The 11,018-nt window shown below is 49.8% G+C and overlaps 1 protein-coding gene and 1 long non-coding RNA gene across 2 annotated transcripts in view; one reads left to right on the top strand and one right to left on the bottom strand.

Moving 5' to 3' along the window:
- Nucleotides 1–758: 758 nt before the first annotated feature.
- LOC119950431 lies at nt 759–3,073 on the bottom strand. Its single transcript, XR_005457354.1, has 2 exons — nt 2,670–3,073; nt 759–1,286 (listed from the first exon to the last, which is right to left on the bottom strand). It is a non-coding gene; the product is annotated as an uncharacterized LOC119950431 (long non-coding RNA).
- Nucleotides 3,074–3,326: 253 nt separating this feature from the next.
- CCDC124 (coiled-coil domain containing 124) overlaps nt 3,327–11,018 on the top strand; it is a 54,971-nt gene continuing 47,279 nt past the window's right edge. The window contains exon 1 of the mRNA XM_038772811.1: nt 3,327–3,498. The gene's annotated coding sequence lies outside the window, so the exon portion shown is untranslated. The remainder of the gene's footprint in view (nt 3,499–11,018) is intronic.

Genomic DNA, 11,018 nt, shown 5'->3' with positions numbered 1-11,018 from the left:
CCATAATTTGGTATGGTCAAAGTAGCTTCCCTGCTCATAATCTGCTCAGATGTCAGTGGCCCACTCAGTATCCCCATCAGAGCCATTACCCAAAAGCCCTGCTCCCAGGAGGTGGCTGGTGTCTTATTAGCAGACATGTTCAGTGCTTATTAGGAGGACCCCAGCTCCATGTAGCTACAGGTCAATATGGCCAGAGGAACGGAATGGAAGAAGGGCAGAGAGAGAATCCTATTTTCATTTTGTTGAGAAACAAGAGGGCAGAAAATGAGGTCTCTATATATTATATATATAAAAAAACAAAAAACCCAGGAATCTTTACTCCTGTCCTGCTAGCTTAACATCTAAGTGAGACTTCTGCCCACATTTGTGGTGGGGGGGCAGGGAGAGAAGAACTTTAGCTTCTGGCTTCTCAGCTCATGAAATCAGTAGTAGCAGCAGCAGCAACATATGGGCTTGGCATCCTTTACACATGAGCACTAAACAAATAACCCTTAATGATAATGATGTTTTAGGCCTGTTGGTCATGGTTGCTGGTGCCAGACACAAAGCTCTCTGGTACAGTTATGGCTGCTCTCTGAACACCAGCAGTCTCACCCAGGAGAGGGCTGGTCTAAAGGGGGGGTGGGGGGGTGGGGCGGGAGGGAAGAAGACTGAAGCCCAGCATGTGTCCCCACCTTAACCAACTCTAACCTGCTCCAGGTTAGAGTTCAACCCTCTGCCCCCACACCCCTCCTGCTAATAAACCCAGAAGACCCAGCTGTTTGACATGTTTTAATTGAAGACACCAAAATGACTTGTCAAATGGGCAGCCTCTCCAGTTTGTAGCAGCCTAAAACTCTAAGTCCTCTGGGCAGTTGTCATGGATTTGATTTTGGCTTTTTCCACTTCCTCATCTGAGCTCAGTTCCATTTTCAGCTCCATCTACAGTAGGTCTGGTAAGAGCGTGGGAGCCATTGGGAGACAGAGATGCAGTCTGTTGTACATATTTTCTTCAGAAGCTGAGAAGCATGAGTCTGTTTGGCAATCCCAGATGGCAGAGCAGTGGGTGGCGCCGGGTCCGTGGCTCGGTTCCACAGCACCATAAGGTTCTTTGGTTCACTGGCGACTCAGAGCAGGGAAGGAGGGGGTGACAACTCCCATCCCCAGACAGAGCTTTGCAGCTGGGGAAAAACCTTAGCTCTGTTGACCTTCCCTCCCACCACAGTTCCACTAGTTTTCTGGAAATTTCACAGAGGTCAGTCGATCATCCTGGATTAGCCCTTTGTCTGAATCTGGGGTAGAGATATCTGGGGGAGATTAAAAAAATTCAGAACACGAATGAGAGATTAATGAACACAGCTGATTAGTTTCTAATCACAGTTTTAGGGTGGGTCAAAAGTGAACCCATAGTTCACTTCTTCCCTTCAAAGCCCTACTGAGAGCTCACCTCCTCCAGGAGACCTTCCCAGACTGAGCCCCCTCCTCCCCATCCCCCCGCCTTACCTCCTTTCCCTCCCCACAGCACCTGTATATGTATATATGTTTGTACATATTTTACTCTATTTTATTTGTACATATTTATTTTATTTTATTTTGTTAATATGTTTTGTTCTATATCCCCCTTCTAGACTGTGAGCCCGCTGTTGGGTAGGGACCGTCTCTAAGTGTTGCCAACTTGTACTTCCCAAGCGCTTAGTACACTGCTCTGTACACAGTAAGCGCTCAATAAATACAATTGAATGAATGACTAGCCCTTTTCAGGGGGCTAATTGACACCGTGACTTGGAAGCACCAAAGGAAGGGGGAAACGATCCATGAACACTTTAAAGAAAGTCCCAAATAGCTCTACCACAGGCACATCAAACAATCCAGATTTTTAATTCCATTAGGCTCATCACCAACGTTATTTTCCTGGAAAACACAGGATTAAGTTCGCCCGTGTGTCTGCCTGAAGATGGAAGCTGAATTTCCAAGACCATCTGTCCAACACCTGAGAGAAGACAGTGGCCACCCTACATCCCATAAACTCCCAGTAACTGTCTCTACCAACTCCCAAATATACAGGGTGGTTTGTTGAGAGTACTCAATGAAGTGCGTGGCCTCAAAGTTAGGATTCACGTGGAGGCAGATTTTGACCTCAGGACCATGGGTGGGTATTAGCCAGGGAAAGAGCCCCCTCTGTATGACTTCCTCCCTCTCGGCCTGGAGATACCACCAGGAAGATAGCCTGGGAAAGAGCCGTGGACTAGAATCTCTATCACGCAGCTACAGTATATAATGGGGCAAGAGGGCCACCACACTCCCCCAGCCCAAAGTGGCGAAGCAGCATGGCTCAGTGGAAAGAGCCCGGGCTTTGGAGTCAGAGGTCGCAGGTTCAAATCCCGGCCCCACCAATTGTCAGCTGTGTGACTTCGGGCAAGTCACTTAACTTCTCTGTACCTCAGTTCCCTCATCTGTAAAATGGGAATTAAGACTGTGAGCCCCAACTGGGACAACCTGATTACCTTGTAACCTACCCAGCGCTTAGAACAGTGCATTGCACATAGTAAGCGCTTAAATGCCATTATTATTAGTACTTTTAAGAAGTATGTCACATCCCCAAGGAGGTGTGGGGATGCAGAAGGGGTCGCTGAGATGATCACATACGCCCAGGTCTAAGCAGGAATGGAGATGATGAAAAGTTACCGGACCCTCAGGAGAATGGGGCACAGTGGCCACAACTCCAACCTGGGCGATCACCACTCCTCCTCTACCCGGTTGGAATCCTCCTCTTCCTCCTCCAGAGCCCTGGCCGCCCCCGCGGCGCGCTGCCAAGGTGGGGGTCGCCCCATCTCCAACGGGCCCTGTCGGTTGAGTTGTTCCTGGAAGGAGAGGAGGAGCCGCCGATTGAGGTGATCGGTCAGGGTAAGGCCTTCGCAGGCCTGCCCGCCCCCACCCTCCTGGCGACTCAACGAGCTCTGCAGGGCTGCATTCTCCAACTCCTTTTGCCGTTTACTACAGGCCTCCCTCTCTGGCTCCTCCAGCCGCGCCGCCTCACACCCCGACTCCATTTGGCCCAGTCAGTTACTATCTGGCGGGCAGCACCCAGTTATAGGCCCGACAGGGCGGAAAAGGGGCGTGAAGCCGCCGCCGCCATGTTGGAACCGGGCAGCGGCCATCTTGGTAAAGAAGTTTTCTAAGTCTGCGCCCAACCCCCTTCTCCTTCCTTTTAACGTGTCGTGACTCTCGGGGTGCAGCGCGCCCTTTCTGGGCTCTAGAAAACACCCTACCTGGGAACTGGGGCGGGATTTCCCCATACGCCGGGGAGCCAAGAGTGGACAGGGAGGAGGGGAGATCCCCGTTCCAAGATGGCGGCCGCTAGTGACGTTTTAAGAGGACGCCGGGTGGCCCCGCCGGATCTCTCTTCGCTCAGGCAGTGAGACAGCCACCCACATATATGCCCCTACCCCATAACACTACACCCCCTGCACCTGGTGGCACGGCCGCTGTGCGACCCGGAGCTGGCATTGGGGAAAGGAGGTAGGAACCGCGATTGTTTGCTTTCCTGGGGATTCCAGCCCAGCTGGCGGGGGCCGGGAAGGGATGGGAGGTCGAGGAGCTGGGGGGCGGGGGCCTGGGAAAGGGAAACCCTTAGGCTGCAGGGTGGGGAACACTAATGGGGGTAGGGGGTACCGCCCTGTGGGGGAGGGAATTTCACTCATGAGGCTGCGACGTGACCTCCGGCAGGTAAGATAGAGCCGGAGTTGGAGCCCCCAGAGGAAGCAGGAACGGGTTTAGGGGAGTCCTGCGATAGAGTGGAGTCGGGCGGGGAGATCCCGGCCTTGTCTCGGGCTGGGGGTGGAGAGGAAGGAATGGGGACCCTCCTCCAGGGGGAACTTGAAGCCCCCAGAGGGACACGGACCACAGGCCCGATTTGCCACCAGCGGAGGCCTCCCTTCTATCGCGGTGAATCTGTACCCGGGGGGGCCCCCTCTAGGCTTTGGGTCTGGGCCCCCCCTCCCGCCTCTTCCTCGGTGGCTCTCCACCGGACACATTGTCTAGTGGAGTGTGTTTTCAAAATGTATTTAGGAAAAGGCGGTGCAATTATATAAAAACACTGTAAGTGTTCTCCTGTCTCTCACTGTGTCCTTCTGGCATGTTTCTAATAAGGATTTTTTTTTTCTCCAAGCCTGGTCTCATCATTCGTGTTCTCCTCCCCTCAATCTTTGCCAGTTGAACTGAACCGCGTATAAGGTGGAAATCATACCGTGTCTGATTTCTTCCCCACACACACCACTACCCCCAGCCTTGCTGCATTTTCATTCAGTTTCATTTATTGAGCGCTGACTCTGCCTAAGTGCTTGGGAGAATACAATACAACAATAAACAGACACATTTCCTGCCCACAACAAGCTTACAGTCTAGGGGTGGGGAGCCAGGCATTAATATAAATTACAGGTATGTACATAAGTGGTGTGGGGCTGGAAGGGGGGAAGAACAAAAGGGAGCAGGAGAAGGGGGGGGTTAATCAGGAAAGCCCTCCTGTAGGAGATGTCCCTTCAGTAAGTCTTTGAAGGTGGGGAGGGGAGAGTAACTGTCTGTCAGATTTGAGGAGGGAGGGCTTTCCAGGCCAGAGGCAGGATTTGGGTGAGGGGTCCGCAGCAAACTCGAGGCACAGTGAGAAGGTTAACAGAGGAGCGAAGTGTGTGGGCTGAATTGTAGTAGGACAGTAGCAAGGTGAGGTAGCAGGGGCCAAAGTAATGGAGTGCTTGAAACCATTCATTCTTTCCCTGTAGATGGTAAGCTCATTATGGGCAGGGAACATGTCTGCTAATTCTGTTGGATTGTACTCTCCCAAGCACTTAGTACAGTGATCTGAACATAGTAAGTGCTCAAATTCCATTGATTGATTACCCTGCATTTCTCAGAGCCCTGCCCAGACTACCCACCAAGTGGTGCCTGCAGTCGATCTGCACTCCTGCACAAAAGTCCTGGGTCTCTAACAACAATAGTAATTATAATAATGGGAGTATTTAAGTGTTTGCTCTGTGTTAAGCACTGTTCTAGGCACTGGAGTAGATACAGAATAGGCAGGAGAACAGGTATTGAATTCCCATTTTACAGATTAGGAAACTGAGGCCCGGAGAAGTGAAGCAACTTGCCCAAGATTCATTCATTCAGTCGTATTTATTGAGCACTTACTGGGTGCAAAGTACAGTACTAAGCACTTGAGAGACTACACTATAACAGTAAATAAACAATAAACATTCCCTGCCCTCAACGAGCTTACAGTCTAGAGATTAATATAAATAAGTAAAGTCACACAGGGGTTAGAACCAAAGTCTTTTGACTCCCAGGCCTCGACTTCTCCACAGACCACGCCACTTCTCTAAGGTCCAGAAGTGCTGGGACAGTGGAGCAGTGGTATCACAACCTTCATTTATGGCCTTACCTCTGTTTCTAAGTGGGTCTGGCCCCCATGGGTAGAATACATGATCTAGATTCACCTAAGCATTTGGAAGAGTTCATAGACCTGATCACTGCTCACAAGGAGATGACAATCCAATTGGGGTATGACAGTAAAAATAAATGACATTTAAGGGAAGCAACACAGTATACGGGTAGGTGCTGGGGTGGTGGGGGAGGAGAGCGTCAAAGTGCTTAGTAGGTAGGGACCCAAGTACATAGGTGACTCAGAAGGGAGGGAGAGAGGTCAGCTGGGGAAGTCCTGTAGAGTGTAAGGTCATTGTGGGCAGGGGACATGAGGGAACATGAGTGCTCAGTACAGAATAAGTGCATAATAAGTACCATTGATTTGATTGAAGGCTTCCTGGAGGGGATATGATTTTAATAAATTTTAGAAGGCAGGGAGAGTGGTCTGCTGGATATGAACAGGGAGGTAGGGAAGGCAGGAGTTCTAGGCCAAAGGGAAAGCAAGGAGTTTGGGCATGGCTGTAATAATACTAATAATGATAATGCTGGTATGAGAAGAGCATGGCCTAGTGGATAGAGCAGGGGCCTAGGAATAAAAAGGACCTGGGTTCTAGCCCTGGCTCTGCCACTTGTCTTCTGTGTGACCTTGGGCAAGTCACTTCATTTCTCTGTACCTCAGTAACCTCATCTGGAAAATGGTGATTAAGACTGTGAGCCCTATGTGGGACAGGGACTGGGTCCAACCTGACAAATTTGTATATACCCCAGTGCTTGGGTACAGTGCCTGGCCCATAGTAAGTGCTTAACTAATACCACAATTATTGGTAATTATTATTATTACAGTATGCTGATCCAAGCACTTATCCTGTTCCACCTTGGGTACTGCATCAACCTCCTTGACTCCTGTCTCTCCCTACTCCAGTCCATACTTCACTCTGCTGCCAACATCATTTTTCTAAGAAACCATTCAGTGCTTGTTTTCCCACTCCTCAGGAACCTCCAGTGGTTGCCCATCCACCTCTGCATCAAACAGAAACTCCTTCCCATGGGCCTTAAAGCACTCAATCACCGTGTCCCCTCCTACCTTTCCTCTCTGATTTCTCCCTACAACTCAGCCTGCACACTTTGCTCCTCTAATGTCAGTTGACTCACTGTACCTCGATCTCATCTCTCACCACCGACCCCTCACCCATGTCCTGCCTCTTGCCTTAATATTTGACAGCCTACCGCTTTTCCCACTTTCAAGACCTTATTAAAAGCACATCTCCTACAAGAGGCCTTCCCTGACTAAGCCCTCATTTTCCCTACTCGCTTTCCCTTCTGCGTCGTCCTTGAACTTGGATTTACACAGTTTATTCACCCCTCCTTCAGTCCCGTGGTCCTTATGTACATATCTATAATTTATTTTAATGTTTGTTTCCCCCTCTAGACAGTAAGCTCCTTGTGGGCAGGGATTGTGTCTACCAACTCCATTATATTGGACTCTTCCAAGCACTTAATTCAGTGCTCCACACACAATAAGCACTCAGAGGATTGATTGATATTTATTAAGTGCTTACAGAGTGCTTAGTGAGAAGTTTCGTGACCTAGTGGAAAGTGCATGGGCCTGGGAGTCTGGGGACCCAAGTTGTCATCCTGGCTCTATTCCTTTGCCTGCTTTGTGACCTTGGAGAAGTCATTTAACTTTTCTGTGCTTCAGTTTCCTCATTTGTCAAATGGGGATCAAATACCTGTTCTCCCGCCCTTTTAAACTGTGAGCCCACTGTGGGATGGGGATTATATCTGACCTGATTACTTTGTATCTACCCCAGTGCTTAGCATGGTGCTTGGCACATGCCATTATTATTAACAAATATTATTATTATTCAGTCAGTGATTTTTGAGCACTTACTGTGTGCAGAGCATTGTATTAAGCGCTTGGGAAAGTACAATACAGCAGAGTTGGTAGATACGTTCCCTTCCCACAATGAGCTTACAGTCTAGACAGGGAACCCAACATTAAATTTAAAAAAATTATTTGTAATTTATATGTGTACATAGTGCTGCGGAGTGAATACCAAATGCCCAAAGGTCACAGTTCCATTATTATTGTTATTATTAATCTTATCCCTACCAAGTGCTGGGATAGATACAAAAGAATCAGTTTGGACATGGTCTCTGTCCCACCCAGGAGTCACAGTCTAAGGGGGTGGGAGAAGAATTATTGAATCCCCATTTGACAGGTGAGAAAACTGGAGCACAGAAAAATGAAATGACTTATCCAAGGTCACCTAGCCGGTAAGTGGCAGAAATGAAACTAGGACCTGGGTATCCTTATTCCCAGGCCTGTGCTCGATTCACTAGGCTATACTGCCTCCCTAGGATCAATTTTGTTGAACTGCCATTTATTACTCTCTGAGTAAACAGAGGGGCTCCAAGATTGGGGAACCAGTTGCCATCAACAACTTCCATTCATGTATCAGTACTCACAGTTCTTAGGGTCAGGCAGTTTGATTCACCTTGAATGTTTTTGCTCCAAACTTGATGGATCTGCTTTTCTCCTTAAATTGTTAAGTTCCAGATGTCGCTAAGGCAGAAATAATCCTCTTTAATCAATCCCATTCAGACAAAAAGGGAAAAAAAAAACCAACCCAATCTTAGAGCATTTCTTAAACATTAGAGCATTCTTAAATCTTAGAGCATTCCTCCCCTGTTGGTAGGGGAGGGTTAATAATAATTAACCCTCGACCTCTGAGCTGCCTTCGACACTGTGGACCACCCCCTTCTCCTCAACATGGTATCCAACCTTGGCTTCACAGACTCCGTCCTCTCCCAGTTCTCCTCTTATCTCTCCGGCCATTCATTCTCAGTCTCCTTTGTGGGCTTCTCCTCCCTCTCCCATCCCCTTACTGTAGGGGTTCCTCAAGGGTCAGTTCTTAGTTCCCTTCTGTTCTCTATCTACTCTCACTCCCTTGGTGAACTCATTCGCTCCCACGGCTTCAATTATCATCTCTACTCTGATGACACCCAAATCTACATCTCTGCCCCTGCTCTCTCTCCCTCCCTCCAGGCTCGTATCTCCTCCTGCCTTCAGGACATCTCCATCTGGATGTCTGCCCGCCATCTAAAACTCAGTATGTCCAAGACTGAACTCCTTATCTTCCCTCCCAAACCCTGCCCTCTCCCTGACTTTCCCATCACTGTAGACGGCACTACCATCCTTCCCATCTCACAAGCCCGCAACCTTGGTGTCATCCTCGACTCTGCTCTGTCGTTCACCCCACACATCCAGTCCGTCACCAAAACCTGCTGGTCTCACCTCCACAACATCGCCAAGATCTGCCTTTTCCTCTCCATCCAAACCGCTACCTTGCTGGTTCAATCTCTCATCCTATCCCGACTGGATTACTTCATCAGCCTCCTCTCTGATCTCCCATCCTCCTGTCTCTCCCCACTTCAGTCAATCAATCAATCGTATTTATTGAGCGCTTACTGTGTGCAGAGCACTGTACTAAGCGCTTGGGAAGTACAAGTTGGCAACATATAGAGATGGGCCCTACCCAACAGTGGGCTCACAGTCTAGAATGGGGAGACAGAGAACAAAACAAAACATATTAACAAAATAAAATGAATAGATATGTACAAGTAAAATAAATAAATAAATGGAGTAATAAATACATACAAACATATATACATATATACAGGTGCTGTGGGGAAGGGAAGGAGGTAAGGCAGCGGGATGGAGAGGGGGAGGAGGGGGAGAGGAAGGAGGGGGCTCAGTCTGGGAAGGCCTCCTGGAGGAGGTGAGCTCTCAGTAGGGCCTTGATGGGAGGAAGAGAGCTAGCTTGGCGGATGGGTAGAGGGAGGGCATTCCAGGCCAGGGGGGGTGACGTGGGCCGGGGGTTGACGACGGCGGGACAGGCGAGAACGAGGCACGGTGAGGAGATTAGTGGCTCATACTCTGTCCTAATCCTCCTCGACCTCTCAGCTGCCTTCGACACTGTGGACCACCCCCTTCTCCTCAACATGCTATCTGACCTTGGTTTCACAGACTCTGTCCTCTGCTGGTTCTCCTCTTATCTCTCCGGTCCTTCTTTCTCAGTCTCTTTTGCAGGCTCCTCCTCCCCCTCCCATCCTCTTACTGTGGGGGTTCCCCAAGGTTCAGTGCTTGGTCCCCTTCTGTTCTCGGTCTACACGCACTCCCTTGGTGACCTCATTCGCTCCCACGGCTTCAACTATCATCTCTACGCTGATGACACCCAGATCTACATCTCTGCCCCTGCTCTCTCCCCCTCTCTCCAAGCTTGCATCTCCTCCTGCCTTCAGGACATCTCCAACTGGATGTCTGCCCACCACCTAAAGCTCAACATGTCGAAGACTGAACTCCTTGTCTTCCCTCCCAAACCTGGCCCTCTCCCTGACTTTCCCATCTCTGTTGACGGCACTACCATCCTTCCCGTCTCACAAGCCCGCAACCTTGGTGTCATCCTCGACTCCGCTCTCTCATTCACCCCGCACATCCAAACCGTCACCAAAACCTACCGGTCTCAGCTCCGCAACCTTGCCAAGATCCGCCCTTTGCTCTCCATCCATACCGCTACCCTGCTCATTCAAGCTCTCATCCTATCCTGTCTGGACTACTGCATCAGCCTTCTCTCTGATCTCCCATCCTCGTGTCTCTCTCCGCTTCAATCCATACTTCATGCTGCTGCACGGATTATCTTTGTCCAGAAATGCTCTGAGCATATTACTCCCCTCCTCAAAAATCTCCAGGGGCTACCAATCAATCTGCGCATCAGGCAGAAACTCCTCACCCTTGGCTTCAAGGCTCTCCATCACCTTGCCCCCTCCTACCTCACCTCCCTTCTCTCCTTCTACAGCCCACCCCGCACCCTCCGCTCCTCTGCTGCTAATCTCCTCACTGTACCTCTTTCTCGCCTGTCCCGCCATCGACCCCCAGCCCACGTCATCCCCTGGGCCTGGAATGCCCTCCCTCTGCCCATCCGGCAAGCTAGCTCTCTTCCTCCCTTCAAGGCCCTACTGAGAGCTCACCTCCTCCAGGAGGCCTTCCCAGACTGAGCCCCTTACTTCCTCTCCCCCTCGTCCCCCTCTCCATCCCCCCCATCTTACCTCCTTCCCTTCCCCACAGCACCTGTATATATGTATATATGTTTGTACATATTTATTACTCTATTTATTTTACTTGTACATATCTATTCTATTTTATTTTGTTAGTATGTTTGGTTTTGTTCTCTGTCTCCCCCTTTTAGACTGTGAGCCCACTGCTGGGTAGGGACTGTCTCTATATGTTACCAACTTGTACTTCCCAAGCGCTTAGTACAGTGCTCTGCACACAGTAAGCGCTCAATAAATACGATTGATGATGATGATAATTAGTGGCAGAGGAGCGGAGGGTGCGGGCTGGGCTGTAGAAGGAGAGAAGGGAGGTGAGGTCGGAGGGGGCGAGGTGATGGAGAGCCTTGAAGCCGAGGGTGAGGAGTTTCTGCCTGATGCGTAGGTTGATTGGTAGCCACTGGAGATTTTTGAGGAGGGGAGTAACATGCCCAGAGCGTTTCTGGACAAAGACAATCCGAGCAGCGGCGTGAAGTATGGATTGAAGTAGGGAGAGACAAGAGGATGGGAGATCG

The sequence above is a fragment of the Tachyglossus aculeatus genome, chromosome X1, assembly GCF_015852505.1.
Source record: "Tachyglossus aculeatus isolate mTacAcu1 chromosome X1, mTacAcu1.pri, whole genome shotgun sequence".
In the NCBI taxonomy this organism is placed as follows: Eukaryota; Metazoa; Chordata; class Mammalia; order Monotremata; family Tachyglossidae; genus Tachyglossus; species Tachyglossus aculeatus.
This window is presented reverse-complemented; position numbering and strand designations above follow the sequence as displayed.